The sequence below is a fragment of the Odocoileus virginianus genome, chromosome 33 (assembly GCF_023699985.2).
Source record: "Odocoileus virginianus isolate 20LAN1187 ecotype Illinois chromosome 33, Ovbor_1.2, whole genome shotgun sequence".
Classification (NCBI taxonomy): domain Eukaryota; kingdom Metazoa; phylum Chordata; class Mammalia; order Artiodactyla; family Cervidae; genus Odocoileus; species Odocoileus virginianus.
This window is the reverse complement of record NC_069706.1, coordinates 32,695,701-32,708,204: the sequence shown is the minus strand read 5'-3', so window position 1 is coordinate 32,708,204 and position 12,504 is coordinate 32,695,701. Positions and strand designations below refer to the sequence as shown.

The following is a 12,504-nucleotide window of genomic DNA, read 5'->3' as shown; positions in this document are numbered from 1 at the left end:
TCCTACAGCGGGCATGTGTGTCTCCTGGTCCAGCCTCTTTGGATGGTCTGGGAGCATGTGTTAAAAGGTTAAACACACACACCATTGACCCAGCAATTCCACCTCCAAGAATGTGTCCTACACATTTGCACACAAGTGCATGTACAAGGATGCAGGCAGCGCTATTAACGGTGAGAGAAAATTGACAACAACCTAATCACTCATTCATAGGCGATTCAGCCAGGATACATATTTTTTTAAGATTAAAAAAAATTCATTTATTTACTGTTGTCTGCATGGGCTCTTCATTGCTCCACATGGGCTTTCTCTGGCTGTGGCGGGCAGGGGCCACTCTCTAGTCGTGGTACTCGGGCTTCTCCTTGGGGTGGCTTCTCTTGGTTCAGAGCGCGCGCTCAGTAGTTGGAGTTCACGGGCTTAGTTGCCCTGTGGCATGCGGGATTTTAATTCCCAGACCAGGGATAAAACCCATGTCCCCTGCATTGCAACGTGGATTCTTAACTACTGGACCATTAGGGAAGTCCCCCAAGACATATTTTTAAGTTTTTTTTTAAAAAAAGCAAGGTGCATAAGGGCAAGAACTGTATGATCCTATTTTTGCAAATAAAGATGCTTGTATGCTTAGCAACTTGACGGACACAGACTATCAAGGGTGGTTGCCTTTGGCAAGTCAGAATGGGAGTCAGGGAGACAGGGGATATTACGACATCTTTATTAGTACTTTTCTGGGGCGTTTAAGCTTCTTACTACGTGCATTTACCCCTTTTGTAGTAAAGTGTACAGAAACTGTATTGTCTGTGCCCCTTTCCCTCGAGCTGTACCTTCAATGTGCTCCTGACTTCTTCCAACAGTCAGGAGGATCTGTGGCTCTGTGCCTGGGTACTTCATTCCTTGCCAGAAATACCAGGGAATGAAGAGCCCCAGGCAGCCCTCAACCAACGGCTAATTAGAGTGAATGTCTTGAAGAAGGAAATGGCAACCCACTTCAGTATTCTTGCCTGGAGAATCCCACGGACGGGGTTGAACCTGGTGGGCTATAGTCCGTGGGGTTGAAAAAGCTGGACATGACTGAGCCACTGAGCACGCATCAGTGTAGTAGTAGAAAGGAGAACATCGTGTTCTGTTAATAAATACAGTGCAAATAAAATTAACAAAAATAAAATAAAGTAGATGTCTAACCACCATCCCCAGTCCCTAACTCCTCAGTGGAAAAAGCCCTGGGGGATGTGTACTCTGCCATCTGCCAACAAGTTGCTGTGTTTCACAATTACAGGCTTGACAACACACCCTTCTGGCTGCCTGCCCTTCTGGCTGGTGTGTCTGCTTCTCCTAAATAAACTACATACTCCTGGACCCTCATCTCAGGGTTTGTTTCTGAGGCAATGCAAACCAAGTCCATCAGTTTAAGTGACAAACAAAAATGAATAAATAAAGGAGAGACCACTCGGTCTGAGAAGTCAGATGGATTTGATCCCAGGCCCCTCCATTTTTGGCTCTGTGATGCTGGAGAAAGTTAATTGAGTTCCCTGGCCTCAGTTTCCACATCTGTAAAATGAGCGTAACAGAACTATCTGCCTCATGGGTCAGCCATGAGGACGAAACAAGGTGCTTAATGCACGGGAAACACTTCTCTTAATGCCTGGCACGTGGTAACTGCTGAGTGAGTGTTAACTGCAGGCTCGAGTTAAGGCGGGAGGCTGAGAAGCTGAAGCCGGTCCTGCTATGGCCAGGGCACCCGGTTGACTCTGCTGTGCCCATTCCAGTGTCTCTGTGCCCCCCGCCCCACTTCCTCCTGCCTCATTTCTCTGATGGCCATTAAGTGCCTCTGCAGAAAGGAGGCCCTCATTGCAATGCTGATTGCGGGGCAACTGAACTGTCCACAGAAGTCCCAGCCTGCCTTGGCCTTGGTCTCTCTTTAGAATGTGAGCCTTGGCTGTGCTCAGTCAGTCTGTGGTAGGGAGGGGACACCCTCCTGCCCCGCCTCTGGGTGGGCCACCAGCACGATGACAATGCGTGGAGTCGCCCAGTCTTTCTCATGCTCCCTGGAGATATCCCCGAGATGGAGAGGGTGCCGGGAGTTGCTGTGGTCAGGGAGAGACTGAGCTTTGTGAAACCAAAGTTGGCCGGTGTTTGGGAGAGCACCCTGCCCCAGACAAAACCTGCCCTGTGACTCACTGAAACTGAGTTAATAAGCTCTGTTACAGCCGACGGCTGGTGGATCAAAATGTGTAATCGTAACCCCAGGGTGGGGAGGAAGTGAGCACGGGTGAGCCCCTGAGCCCGAGGAGTGGGAGGGGGATGGAGGAGACCCATAGAAGAGCAGTTCTCAGCCCTCTGGGGCTTCAGAATCTGGCTTTCTCTAGTCGTGGTGCATGGGCTTCTCACTGGGGTGGCTTCTCTTGCTGCAGAGAATGGGCTCTAGGATGCACAGTAGTTCAGTGGCTGTGATGCACGGGCTTAGCTGCCCCTTGGTTTGTGGGAATCTTTCTGGACCAGGGATTGAACTCATGTCTTCTGCATTGGCAGTTGGAGTCCTAACCACTGGACCATCTGGGAAGTCTCTGTGCAAAAGCTTCTAAGTTTAATTAGGTTCCATTTCTTTATTTTTGCTTTTATTTCTGCTGTTTTAGGAGAAAGATCCCCCCAAAATATACTGCTATGATTTATGTCAAAAAGAGTTCCATTTATGTTTTCTGCTGGGAATTTTATAGTTTCTGGACTTATATTAGGTCTTTAATCTATTTTTAGTTTATTTTTGTATATGGTATTAGAAAATGCTCTAATTTCATTCTTTTTTTTTTCCAGTCATTTAAGCTTTTATTTTTGTGAGAGGGTTCAGAGGGGAGCTTTAATACAGGTGAGACTTGAGGCTTTTGAAGAGGATCTAAGTCTTGATGAAGTGATTCAAACTGAAATCTTGAACGCAGAATCATGGTAGGCCCCAGGGTCTTCAAAAACTTGTACTTGATGCTTTCCCAAAGTGCTAAGATTTGAATGCCAAAATGCAAACTGATTCATGTTTTTTTCCATTAGTGGTCCATGGATTTCTTTAAATGAAGTCCGTGTTAGCGTCCACAGATATCAGAGTTCTGCAAAACTGGAATCCACGGTTCCAGGATGACCATGGATGGCCCGCCCCCTAATTTCATTCTTTTACATGTAGCTGTCCAGTTTTCCCATCACCACTTACAGAAAAGACTCTGTTTTCACCATTATTTACTCTTGCCTCCTTTGTTGTAGATTAATTGATCATGAGTATGTGATCACATTATTTCTGGGCCCTCTATTCTATTCTGTTGATTTCTGTCTGTTTTTGCGCCAGAACCATACTGCTTTGATTATTGTCATTTTGTAATATAGTCTGAAGTCAGAAAATGTGATTCCTCCAGCTCAGTTCTTCTTTCTCAAGATTGTTTTGACTATTTGGGTCTTTTGTGTTTCCATACAAAATTTAAAACTATTTGTTATAGAACTTGTGGTTGCCAGAGGCAAGGGTGGTAGGGAGGGATGGTTACAGAGTTTGGGATTGACATGTACACATTACTATATTTAAAATAAATAGCCAGTAAGGACCTACTGTATACATATATTTTAAAAAGTAGAGTCTTCCCTGGTGTTCCAGTGGCTAAGACTCTAAGCCCCCAAATGCTGGGGGCCTGGGTTCAATGCTTGGTCAGGGAATTAGATCCTATATGTTGAAGTATGCAAAAACCACCACAATATTGTAAAGTAATTATCTTCCAATGGAAATAAATAAATTAATTTTTTTAAAAAAAGAGTTAGAATGCTGAAAATAAAAGATCCTGCATGCCACAGCAGAGATCCAAGATCCTGCGAGCTGCAATTAAGACCTGGTGCAGCCAACTAAATAAATATAAAAAAATTTTTTTTTCTTAAGTAGATGTCAGAGCTTAAAAAAAAAACTATTAGTTCTAGCTCTTTGAAAACATGTCCTTTGTATTTTGGGGGAAGGGGGAGGGGAAATGCATGACAGTCTTTACTTTTAAATGATTTTCAGTACATCAAGTAGTAACATGTAACAAGTTAGTGAATTCTAATCTAGCAATTTTGAATAAGAGAAAGGAAAAGCAGCCCAGTACTAGGACCCATTGTTCTAACTCTTAGCCGGAAAAAGGACTATATTAAGGCTGGCTGCTGCTTCAAATCAGTTACAAATAACTATTTACTACTTTTTCATAGATAAAGCCCCTGACCTTCAAGAGAGATTTAGGGAAAAAATATTTTAAACCCTTTCTTTCTTAAGAAAATTGGGTTTTTAAAAACTATCTAAGAAAGAAAAAGTCAGTGTTGATAATATGCTGCTTGACCGAAGAGGCATAGAAAACAGACAACATATATCCATTAAATTTCTAAGATATATGAGGTAAAAAGATACAATCTGTGGATAAGCCTGCAGCCTGTACAAAGAATCTATGTTTTCTATTTTTCAAAAAGTGAAGGGACCTACTATATAAAACACAGAAATAATTTAATGCCTTTTTGTAAGACTGTAACTCCAGCCTTGCTCAAGCCTCAGGTTCCATGAAGGCATTAAGAACACCAGTCCACGGAACAGGCGCTTTTCTTCGGCCTCTATCCATTTATGCGGTAGCTTTCATGGATTTCTGGCGGGATGGCGCAAAGGCCAAGAGGTTATCCAGGACTTCATCCCTGTCCTGCCGGAAATAGGTCTGAAGGATGGTCAGCTTCTCCTGGGTGTCCTTCTCCACTTCAGGGCTGCAGCTGCTGTGGGATCGCAGAGCCCAGCTTCCTTGGCCTGGAATTCCTTCTCCCCCCAACTGGCTAGCCATGTCAGTGGCAGCAGCGACTCAGAGGCAGCAGACAGCAGCCTAACTCGGCCAGTTCACCCCTGTCCTTTGTATTTTGAAAGGGATTGCACTGAATCTATAGATTGCCTAGGGAGAGCGCGAGCATGCCATCATGCTTCCATCATGTCCGGCTGTTGGTGACTCCAAGAACTGTAACCCGCCAGTTTCCTCTGTCCTTGAGATTATCCAGGCAAGAACACTGGAGTGGGTTGTCCTTCTCTCCTCCAGGCGATCTTCGCCACCCAGGGATCGAACCTGAGTCTCCTGCCGCTTCTGCACTGGCAAGCGGATTCTTGCCAATTGGGAAGCCCAGATGACCTAGGGTCCAAATGGCCTAGGGTAGTATGGTCATTTTAACGACAGTAATTCTTCCAATCCACAACCTAAAGTCTTGTACTTGCTCAAAGCCTTTGAACTTTTCAGAGCTTTCTCCCCTCCCTTCTCCTCCTCTCCCTTGTCTCCTCCTTCCTGGGTTTTTCTCCTCTCTCCCACCAGCCAGGCTTCCTACTGGGTTCAACAAGGTCCCACCCACCTATCGAGAGGACGACCATCTGATGATGGGAGTTCCTGCACAGCTGACCCCCCAGTGATCGTTTCCTTCAGAAAAGCATTGGTTCTCTTCTCCACACTTCCTTCCCACTTCCTTCCTGGAAACAGACCTTCTGGGAGGGGTTACTGGCAAGAGGCTTTGTTTGGCAGAGAAAGATATCTGTTTTGCCATCAGAACTTCTGGATTCTTATTGCAGATCTAGATCCCCACCCTTGCAAAACTAATTTTTCCAAAATATCCCATGGCCTCATCTCTTCAAGGCCCTGTGAAAAGGTGGTGGTGGTTTAGTTGCCAAGTCGTGTCTGACTCTTTGCGACACCATGAACTGCAGCACTCCAGGGTCTTCTATCTCCTAGAGTTTGCTCAAACTCATGCCCATGGAGTCGGTGATGTCATCCAACCATCTTATCCTCAGTTGCCCCCTGAGTTGTCTGGAATTCTCTGATGCTCTGGTGGTTAGAACGCTCTGTTTCCCCTGCAAGGGCTCAGATTCAGTCCTTAGTTGGGGAATTAAGATCCTGCAAACCATGCAGCCAAAAAAAAAAAAGTAATTGTTTAACTTCCCAGAATTACACATTTATCAATTTCCAGGAAATCCCTTCAGAAAACATTCTGCTTTCACTCTCCTAAAGCTGTGTGCCTGGGTCTTTCAACCCAGCATTCCACCCAAGAAACGGGTGAGGCTGGGGGAGGAGGGGGCGGGGACAAAGGGAGGACAGCTCAGGCACCTCCTGACCAATCTCATCTCCACTCTTTCTGCCCCTTCTTTGCTAAGGAGAATAACACATTCAGATTAAGTTTTGCTTGGCCTCTATATTTCTTAATTCTAGGGGAAAAATTATCTTGTGACTGGCTTTCCCTGGAAATCTCAGTATCCTTCTCCTGGCTCTCTAGTGATGGTGGTTCGCGAAATGATGCTAGACTCTGCGACCCCATGGACTGTAGCCCACCAGGCTCCTCTGTCCATGAAGTTTCCAGGCAAGAATACTGGAATGGGTTTCCATTTCCTTCTCCAGGGAATGTTCCCGACTCAGGGATCAAACCCGGGTCTCCTGTCTTACAGGCAGATTCTTTACTGACTGAACTACAAGGGAAGCCCTAACTTCAGAACAAGGATAAACCCTAGGGAACATACACTTCTTGTCTGGATGCTGTGGGTATGACCCCCCTGGTGATATCACCCAGGGACCTGTTTCCAAGAGTCACCTGGAAAAACATCTCTTGGATCTCAGAATTAGGAAGAGCTGCACGAATCTCAGACAACCAGCGGCTTGCTTTTATATTGTATATGTCATGAATCCTGGGATTTATGGCACTTCCCTTTGGATATTATTAGCTCATTGAAAGCTTGCCAACCCTCTAAGGCAAACAGGTGCCACACCTTATCTGTCAGTCCTTACTAACCCTTTGCTTTGATGTTATCACCTAGTTGAGGAGTTTGGCTCCAGGACATAGCCTGAAGCAAGTCAACCTGGAGGCCCTTTCCCAGGGTAGCGGGGTGGGACAGGGGACAGGACCCTGAGACACTCAGAGGCAGGATAAGACACAGGCATGAGACAAACCTGGCTTTGAACCTTGGCTCTGCCACCTGCTATTGGGCTTCCCTGGTAGCTTAGTGGTGAAGAATCTGACTGTCAATGCAGGAGACACAGGTTCGATCGCTGAGTTGGGAGGATCCCCTGGAGGAGGAAATGGCAACCTACTCTAGTATTCTTGCCTGGGAAATCCCATCACCAGAGAAGCTTGGCAGGCTACAGTCTGTGACAAGAGTCAGACCCAACTTGGCGACTAAACAACAAAACAATCTGCCGCCTGCTATCTGTGCGACCTTGAACAAATCACCTCCCTTTTCTGAATCCCAGTGTCTTTGGATGAAAAGTAAAGATAAGAAAACCTCCTCCAGAGAACTGCCATGAGGATAGATGGAGTAACTGGTAACGAACAATACCCTCCCCCCGCTCCCCAAATAAAAGCCTGTCTTTTCCCAATTCCTGGAAACATGTTTTCTTTTCTGGACTCCATCCAGACTAGGACACTGCCTGGGCTTCCCAGGTGGCTCACTGGTAAAGAATCCGCCTGCCAGCGCAAGAGTTGTGGGCTCAATCCCTGGATCGGGAAGATTCCTTGGAGGAGGGCATGACAACCCGCTCCAGTATTCTTGCCCGGAGAGCCCCACGGACAGAAGAGTCTGGAGGACTACAGTCCATGGGGTCTCAGAGAGCAGGGCACAACTTAGTGACTAAACAAGAAAACCACAAGAACACTGCCCACCTCCTGGGGAAACCCTCTTGACACATGGTGACTCCTTCTGGCCTCTCCTCTCCCTGACGGAGTTTTCACTGCAACGTTCCATGGGTGGAGGTCGTGTCCGTCCACTCAGCTTTGGTAAGGACAGGGGTGGGTCTCGTCCAGCATGATCCACCAAAGCCTTGGGGAGCTCCTGGGCACCTGGTAAGAACTCAACAAACATTTGTGAGATCAACAGGTTCCAGGCTCTGTGCTGAAGGCTTGTGTAGACAAACAAGGAGGTTTCTTAATAGTCTTCCACATCCTGCTTGTCCCTCTCCAGTACATCCTCCTTACAACAGCCAGGGGGTTCTTTATAAATCTAATCTTATGCACTGCTTTAAATTCCCTAATGTCTCCCCATTGTGTTTAGGATAAAGAAGAAAATGTTTGGAATTCCCTGGCAGTCCAATGGTTAGGGCTCCACACTCTCACTGCTGAGGGCCAGGGCTCAATCCCTGACCCGTGGTCAGGGAACTAAGATCCTGCAAGTCATGTGGTACAGTCAAAAAAAAGAAGAAGAAAATGCTTGACCCATGCTTTATATAGAAAGCAACAGAGCAGAGTCAGAGGGAATTCACCACGAGGCCCGTCACTTTCAGGATCCCTTCCAAGCCCTGAACCTCATTTGGTAGCTTTGCATCTTAAAAAAAGAGAGAGAGAGAGAAAGCCACCAAACGTATAAGCGTTCAGTCAATTCAGTCACTCAGCCACGTTACACTCTTTGCAACCCCATGGACTGCAGCACACCAAGCACCCTGTCCATCACCAACTGCTGAAGCTTGCTCAAAATCATGTCCATCGAGTCAGTGATGCCATCCGGCCATCTCATCCTCTGTCGTCCCCTTCTCCTCCTGCCTTCAGTCTTTTCCAGCATCAGGGTCTTTTCCAGTGAGTCAGTTCTTCACATCAGGTGGCCAAAGTATTGGAGCTTCAGCTTCAGCATCAGTCCTTCCAATGAACATCCAGGACTGATCTCCTTTAGGATGGACTGGTTGGACCTCCTTGCAGTCCAAGGGACTCTCAAGAGTCTTCTCCAACACCACAGTTCAAAAACATCAATTCTTTGGCGCTCAGCTTTCTTTATAGTCCAACTCTCACATCCATACATGACCACTGGAAAAACCATAGACTTTTCTGACTCCCTAGCCTCATTCATATTCCCTTAGTCTACACTCTTAATCCAGGTAGAATTAATAATCCACTGCAGGACTTCCCTGGTGGTCCAGTGGTTAAGAATCTGCTTTGCAATGCAGGGGACAAAAGTTCAATCCCTGGTCTGGGAAGGTTCCCCATGCCTCAGGGCAACTAAGCCCACGCACCACCACTACTGAAGCCCACTCGCCCTAGAGCCCAGCGCCCTGCAGCGAGAGAAGCCACTGCAGTGAGAAGCTTGTGCACTGCAGTTAGAGAGCAGCCCATGCACAGCAATGACGACTGAGCAGAGCTAAAAATAAATTAATTAAAAAGTAATATACTGGGTGATTGCTTTCTGTTCAACATCTAGTCCCTCCACTAGAATATACACTCTCCGACAGCAAGGACTGCATGTCTTGTGTTGACTGAAAAGATGCACAACGTGAGAGCTGGGAGTTAAGTTTTACTTGGGGAGAAATGCAGGCTGGGAGACAGTGTCTCAGATAGCTCTGGGAGACTGCTCCAAAGAGGCAGTGGGGGAAGGTCAATATATAAGATTTTGGTGAAGGGGGAGTGCAATACAATCAAGTGCTTACTTTACAAAAGGTTTTCTGCCAGTGATGAGGATCTGATGTCATCATTTAGTGATTTAGTGCTCTTCTAGATATGAAGAGGTGAAAGGATTGGGATCCTGAAATCAGTTCCTGAAAATATGTAACTACCTGTTCGCTCTAAGGAACAGGAAAGACCAGTTCCACCAGTTTCCCTTTTCATACTGTTCATGGGGTTCTCAAGGCAACAACACTGAAGTGGTTTGCCATTCCCTTCTCAGAAGAACTATACAAAACAGATCTTCATGACCCAGATAACCACGATGGTGTGATCACTCACATAGAGCCAGACATCCTGGAATGCAAAGTCCGGTAGGCCTTAGGAAGCATCGCTATAAACAAAGCTAGTGGAGGTGATGGAATTCCAGTTGAGCTATCTCAGATCCTAAAAGATGATGCTGTGAAAATGCTGCACTCAATATGCCAGCAAACTTGGAAAAATCAGCAGTGGCCACAGGACTGGAAAAGATCAGTTTTCCTTCCAATCCCAAAGAAAGGTAATGCCAAAGAATGTTCAAACTACTGCACAATTGCACTCATCTCACACGCTAGCAGAGTGATGCTCAAAATGTTGAAGCCAGGCTTCAACAGTACATGAACTGTGAACTTCCAGATGTTCAAGTTGGACTTGGATAAGGCAGAGGAACCAGAGATCAAATTGCCAACATCTGTTGGATCATCAAAGAAGCACGAGAGTTCCAGAAAAACATCTACTTCTGCTTTATTGACTATGCCAAAGCCTTTGACTGTGTGGATCACAGCAAACTATGGAAAATTCTTAAAGAGGTGGGAATACCAGACCACCTGACCTGCCCCTTGAGAAGTCTGTATGCAGATCAAGAAGCAACAGTTAGAACTGGACATGGAACAATAGACTGGTTCCAAATCGAGAAAGGAGTACGTCAAGACTGTGTATTGTCACCCTGCTTATTTAACTTATGTGCAGAGTACATCATGAGAAATGCTGGGCTGGAAGAAGCACAAGCTGGAATCAAGATTGTTAGGAGAAATATCAATAACCTCGGATTTGCAGATGACACCACCCTTATGGCAGAAAGTGAAGAAGAACTAAAGAGCCTCTTAATGAAAGTGAAAGAGGAGAGTGAAAAAGTTGGCTTAAAACTCAACATTCAGAAAACTAAGATCATGGCATCCAGTCCCATCACTTCATGGCAAATAGATGGGCAAATAATGGAAACAGTGATAGACTATTTTGGGGGGCTCCAAAATCACTGCAGATGGTGACTGCAGCCATGAAATTAAATGATGCTTGCTCCTTGGGAGAAAAGCTATGACCAACCTAGACAGCATATTAAAAAGCAGAGACATTACTTTGCCAACAAAAGTCCATCTAGTCAAAGCTATGGTTTTTCCAGTAGTCGTGTATGGATGTGAGAGTTGGACCATAAAGAAGTGCCAAAGAATTGATGCTTTTGAACTGTGGTGTTGGAGAAGGCTCTTGAGAGTCCCTTGGACTGCAAGGAGGTCCAACCAGTCCATCCTAAAGGAGATCAGTCCTGGATGTTCATTGGAAGGACTGATGTTGAAGCTGAAGCTCCAATACTTTGGCCACTGATGTGAAAAACTGACTCATTGGAAAAGACTGATGTTGGGAAAGATTGAAGGCAGGAGGAGAAGGGGATAACAGAGGATGAGATGGTTGGACGGCATCACTGACTCGATGGACATGAGGTTGAGCAAGCTCCGGGAGTTGGTGACGGACAGAGTGCTGCACTTCATGGGGTCGCAAAGAGTCAGACACGACTGAGGGACTGAATTGAACTGAACCAGTTTCACTGGAGCACAGAGTGCCTCACTCTCCACTCTGAATCCCCCTCAGGGGGTGTTGAAGGTCAACAGCTGCAACAGCACAGGATTCAGTCTCTGCAGAGGCAGATGGCAAACATCCTGGCTGTTGTTCAGTCACTGGCAGATGCTCTTGGCAAGAGCCAATGTGTAGTTGACACTTCTCTACCCCTGGCTCTCAGCCTCTAGCACCATGCAAAGAGCATGGGAAAAAAAATAAATGTTGAATGAATGAGTCAGTGAAGAAAGAATTTACTGTCCAGGAAGGAAGGTAGATAGATAAGCTGGTGAGTTTGAAAAGAGATAAGATCATGGCATCTGGTCCCATCACTTCATGGCAAATAGATGGGGAAACAGTGGAAAAACAGTGTCAGACTTAATTTTTCTGGGCTCCAAAATCACTGCAGATGGTGACTGCAACCATGAAATTAAATGATGCTTGCTCCTTGGGAGAAAAGCTATGACCAACCTAGACAGCATATTAAAAAGCAGAGACATTACTTTGCCAACAAAAGTCCATCTAGTCAAAGCTATGGTTTTTCCAGTGGTCATGTTTGGATGTGAGAGTTGGACTGTGAAGAAAGCTGAGTGCCGAAGAATTGATGCTTTTGAATTGTGGTGTTGGAGAAGACTCTTGAGAATCCCTTGGACTGCAAGGAGATCCAACTAGTCCATCCTAAAAAAGATCAGTCCTGGCTGTTCATTGGAAGGACTGATGCTGAAGCTGAAACTCCAATACTTTGGCCACCTCATGCGAAGAGTTGACTCATTGTAAAAGACCCTGATGCTGGGAGGGATTGGGGGCAGGAGGAGAAGGGGACGACAGAGGATGAGATGGCTGGATGGCATCACCAACTCGATGCGCATGAGTTTGAGTAAACTCCGGGAGTTGGTGATGGACAGGGGGGCCTGGCGTGCTGCAATACATGGGGTCTCAAAGAGTCGGACATGACTGAGCGACTGAACTGAACTGAACTGGTGATGCTGTCTGTGATTCAATGTGGCACAAGGTTCTCTGGGAACCAGGGGAGAGCTTGCAAGGGAGGATGGAGGGAAGTTTTTGTGAGCCGGTGACATAGGTTGTAGGTACAGAGGGTGAAGTCTCTGCAGATGCGGAACAGGGCACAGTGTCCCTAGCGGAAGGATATTTGGCTCCTACCTGAGAGTCCACATGTAGCAGATACTGGGGGTGCCCAGCCCACCTCCCTCCGCACTCACCCTCCTATTTTCACTGTTCCTTCCATCCCCCATCAGAACGCACCTGAGGTGCTTTACCTGAGGGCTCCCT

General features: G+C 46.3%; 1 long non-coding RNA gene across 1 annotated transcript; it reads right to left on the bottom strand.

Annotated features, from left to right (window-relative positions):
- Window positions 1-3,567: 3,567 nt before the first annotated feature.
- LOC139032705 (uncharacterized) lies at window positions 3,568-8,361 on the bottom strand. The gene is made up of 2 exons (XR_011485277.1): window positions 7,648-8,361; window positions 3,568-5,894 (listed from the first exon to the last, which is right to left on the bottom strand). It is a non-coding gene; the product is annotated as an uncharacterized lncRNA (long non-coding RNA).
- Between the last annotated feature and the right edge of the window lie 4,143 nt (window positions 8,362-12,504).